General features: G+C 60.1%; 1 long non-coding RNA gene across 1 annotated transcript; it reads right to left on the bottom strand.

The window, feature by feature from the left end:
* Positions 1–1237: 1237 nt before the first annotated feature.
* LOC136646096 (uncharacterized) lies at positions 1238–2918 on the bottom strand. Its single transcript, XR_010794199.1, has 2 exons — positions 2684–2918; positions 1238–1401 (listed from the first exon to the last, which is right to left on the bottom strand). It is a non-coding gene; the product is annotated as an uncharacterized lncRNA (long non-coding RNA).
* Between the last annotated feature and the right edge of the window lie 1555 nt (positions 2919–4473).

Raw genomic sequence — 4473 nt, forward strand, 5'->3', positions numbered from 1 at the left:
GCCTCTTGTCTCGGCAACCAGCAACCAGCCGATCTGCAACCCGCCCTAAGCAGAGCAACCGGCTCCGAAAGCCTCCTGACGTCTTCCTGGGAAGAATGCACCAGGCTTACGAGGAGACGATCTCCCAGGTAGCTCCAAGGATGCGTGGCGTGGTTGTTAACACATGTTTCAATTTGGGCTGGAGACTGTAAATTACCCGCTGAGCTGCGAGCCAGCCCTCGGGCGGACGTGAAAGAGGACTGTGTACTTATTAACCTCCCATGCCTAGCAGAGGCCCCCCTCCCTCTCCCCCTCACACACACACACACACACACACACACCTTCCCCCGCAGCCTTCTGCAAATCGCGCCGGCCTGGCCTCTCCCCCACCCAGATGGCTGTACTTTGCCTCCTCCAGCCACACGTTGCCGCAAGGCGGTCCATGGCAGACCACAGCGGAGGAGCGTTCATCCGTCATGTCACAGGACCTTGATTCATTTAACAGCTGGAAGAGAAAGGCCGTTTACCCTTTCGCAACCGGGCTCCAGCTCCTTGGCAAGACAACTCCTTTCCAGTGCCAGCTCGCGTAGAAGGAGGGCTGGCCGCGGTGCTGCCCGTGATTTTTTTGAAAGCAACGTGCCAGCTCCACAAACCATTCCGAGCATCCCAAAGCCCAGGCACGATCCAGCGCGCACCTCCTCTTTCTGGGAAGTCAGAGCCCAATCCTAGGCATGTTTGCTCAGAAGTAAGTCCCATTGTGTCCAATGACACTTACTCCCAGGAAAGCGTGGATAGGATTGCAGCCTCAGTTCCCCCGATGTCAGTGTGGCCTCCTTCCAAACACACGCAGTCAGAAGCTGGGAGTAGAGCGACGCCAAGACGCTGGCGGGTCCCACTAGTCTACACATGCTGCTTAACCTAAGGCGGCTTTGGATCCGCTGGGGGATCTCAGAAAGCCCCGAAAGTCCCTCGGAAAGGGGACTTTCTCTTCCCCCCCTTCAGTCCGGCTTCTCAAAACAGTCTACTGCGAGCAGAGTTAACTTCCCCTCTGGTCTCCCAAGCTGGAGCGGAGACATTCTCCAAAGGGTGATAAACATCAAGGGCCCTCTGCCTCAAGCAATTAACAGCTAATCTGTTAGCTGATCTGCAAACACTCGGGCCTGAAAGGCAGAACAGCAAATCCTGCAGCCGGTGACTCGATCCCTGCAAATAAATAAATAAATAAATAAATAATAAAAAATAAAACCCAACCCCCCTCCCATTTTCAAATCTCATTTATTTCCAGCAAGAACGAAAATCGGCCCCCAAGTGAATGGCAGGAACACCTGGACGCCCGACTAAACCCGTTTCCTGGAGCAGTTCGAGCAGGACCCAGTTCCAAATAACAGGCTGCCAGAGGATCCCGATCCTGTGCACGTTTACCTGGAAGTAAAACCCGCTCATTCAGTGTCGTTTTATATCTTCCCAAGAAAGGCGTTCAGCAACGTGGATACAGTTTTTATGGCTGCAATCCTACCCCAAACTTTCCTGGGAATAAGCCCTTCTGACTATTATGGGGCTTACTTCTGAGTAGACATGCAAAGGTTTGTGCACTAAGGGCCCAATTCTATCCAAGTTTCCAGCACTGGAGCAACCGCAATGCACTCTCCAGGAAAGGGAACAAACATCCCCTTACCTGGAGGAGGCCTCTGTGACTCCCCATCACAGGATGTAGTGCATGCCCCATTGGCACAGCTACACCGGCGCTGTAAAATTGGATAGGATTGTGCTCTAAGAGCCTAATCCATGTGTACTCAGCCCCTTTATAGTCAATGGGGCTTACTCCCAGGTAAGTGAGGATAGGATTGCAGCCTAAGGCCCAAATTCTAACCTACTTTCCAGTACTGTCATAGCTGTGCCAATGGGGCGTGTGCTGCATCCTGCAGTTGGGGGGCACTCAGGTAGGTCTCCTCAAAGTCAGGGAATGTTTCTTCCCATTCCTCGGAGCTGCATTGCCCTGATGTTGGTGCTGGAAAGTGGGTTAGGACTGAGCCCTAGATCTTATAAAGCCATTTTCCTAAAGGCCGTGTTGTAAATTGGACTCACAAACCCGCCATGCGTCTCGGATCCTAAACACTTGACGTGGAAGTTGTGCTTGTGCTTGCTGGTCACAGGCCGTCCTCCGCTGGCTCTTGGCCTCGCCATGGGCGGTCACAGCCCCCCCCCCGCCTTTATTGCCGACCCGCAGCGTTAAGACTCTGAACTGCGGGCGAGCCTCTTCTGCTCCTGGCGGCAGCCTCTTCCCCTCCCGCCGCTGCAGCCGGGCCTCACTGGGCTCCCTTGTCCGCCCCTCCAGAGCCGCGCGGATCCCCTGCGCGCCTCCACCTCCCTCGCGGCGACCACCCCCAGCCTCCCTGCCTGCCGACGGGGGCGAGGCGGGCGGCGGCTCTCCATAATTCCCCTTCCGCGCGGCTGACAGCGCCAGGCGATTAATTTTAATGGCTGCATATTTGCCCGGCTCTCCTAATGCCCCCTAATGGGATGAGGAGCCGCCCAGCCCCAGATGGCTCCTCCAGTAGGCCCCCCCGGAGGAGAGGAAGGAGCAGGCTGCGGGGCCGGGGTCCCTCTCCAGGCTCTCCCTTTGAGCCTTGGGGGTCTGGAGGCCGCCCTCCCTCCGCCCCGGGCCGCCCTCCCCCTCCCCCTCTGCCCCGCGGGCTGCGGTCACCTTCCCCCCACCAGGCAGCGAGCGCGGGGGCAGCCATCGCTCTGACACGGCACGTTTTCCGGGCAGGGACGGCGCTCCTCTCCCGGCTGGGGAAGGAAGGGGGCCGCCTGCGAAGGCGGTGGGGGAGCCGGAGCGTGTGCTTGGCGCTGGGGCGGCCTCCGGCTCTGTCTGCGCGGCCCTTCCCTTCTGGGAGGCGAGGCTGCAGGGCCGGCTAAGACCGCTCCGGGCGCGCCGCTTGCTGTGGCTGGGGGCGGGAGGGGATCGCGGATCAAAGCCCGTCCTATTAACCTAAATATCCCCGGCCCCTTCTCCTCCTCCTCCGCGGGGGCGGGCGGGCGGGCGAGGAGAGGCGCCTCCGGAGGAGCCGCAGGCGGGGGTGTGTGTGTGTGTGTGTGTGAGTGACAGAGAGAGAGAGAGAGAGAGAGTGTGTGTGTTGTGTGAGTCTTGGTGCGGAGCGGGGGAGTCAACACGTCTCCAGCAGCAGCAGCAGCAATCCTGTGCACACTTTCCTAGGAGTAAGTCCTATTGTGCTCAGTGACACTTACTTCTGAGTAGACACGCAAAGGATTGTGATCCAGAGAGCTGCGCTGCTGCTGCTCTCCTGCTTGACAAAAGACTAGCCGGAGAGGGACCAGCGCTTCCCTCCTCGGGCCAGCTCAGTGCGGAGGGGAGGGGAGCGGTGTGCGCGTACCCGAGAGGCAGCAAGGGAGGGAGGGCGCGCGCGCGGGCACGCTTGCCTGGGTTAGAGCCAGGCGACTTTGAGTTGGGGGGGGGGGTGGACGCGTGACATTCTCAGCGCCTCCGCCTGGGCCAGGTGGGCTTGTGGGGAGGGCAGGAGCAGCACCTGTCTCTCTCCAGCTCCCCCCCCCCCCTTAAAAAGGGGAAAGAAAGAGGCATTGCCAATTAGCACACGTACAGCAATTCCTCTTTGAAGGTCATTGGAAGTCCGGGCTGTGTGTGTATCCCCTTTTATCCTGGCAGAGGACGTGTGCGGGCGCCTCCCCCCCTCGCTGTTTTAAATGTAAATAGGAGGCGGGGGCCGGAGGGGGATCTCCGCATAAGCCTATTATCGACGCAAAAGGGCTACAGTCTCTCTCTCTCTCTCTCTCTGGCGCACACGGGCTGCCTGTGAGGCCAGAGACGCACAGCGAGCGAGGAGGCAAAGGGGGAGAAAAACACCCCACCACCCACCCCCTTCCCCTTCCCCTGCTTGCTTTCTTCTCGGAAGCGGAGCTGCCTCTGCGGGGGAGGGGAGAGAGGCCCGGGGGGGCTTCCTGGAGGGCTGGCGCGGCTGGAGAAGGGGGGCTCGCGGGTCTACCTCGGAGTCTTCCCAAAGGGTGGAGGGGAGCGCCGGGCAGCAGACCCCGCCAGGGTGATGGTCCCCAAGCGCTGCCCCTGCTTGCACGGGCCGCAGAATGCTGGCGAGAGCTGGGGCTTCTTTCGGCTGCTGAACGGGGGAGGGGAAGGGAGCCGGTCTCTCTGCGGGTTTCGAAACGGGAGGTTGCTTCGGTGCCTCGTGGCAGGCAGACTGACGCCTCCGCGGCCCTGCTCTTCTGCTGGGGCTATCGCAGTCTACCAGGAGCCTGGAGCGACGCTGTGCGGGGGGGCGGGCGGGGGACGGAAGGTAGGGCTCCCTGGGGCTTGCTCCGTCAGGTCACGGAATCAGTCGGATCGCCAGAGGTTTGTTTTCAGGTGCAGGACCTCCTGGTCACACACGCCTCTGCGTTGGCAAGGCAGGCCCTCATTAAAGGGGAAGTGAAAACTAGGCCACAGGTCTTGGAAGCCTCAGC

The sequence above is a fragment of the Tiliqua scincoides genome, chromosome 3 (assembly GCF_035046505.1).
Source record: "Tiliqua scincoides isolate rTilSci1 chromosome 3, rTilSci1.hap2, whole genome shotgun sequence".
NCBI lineage: Eukaryota > Metazoa > Chordata > Lepidosauria > Squamata > Scincidae > Tiliqua > Tiliqua scincoides.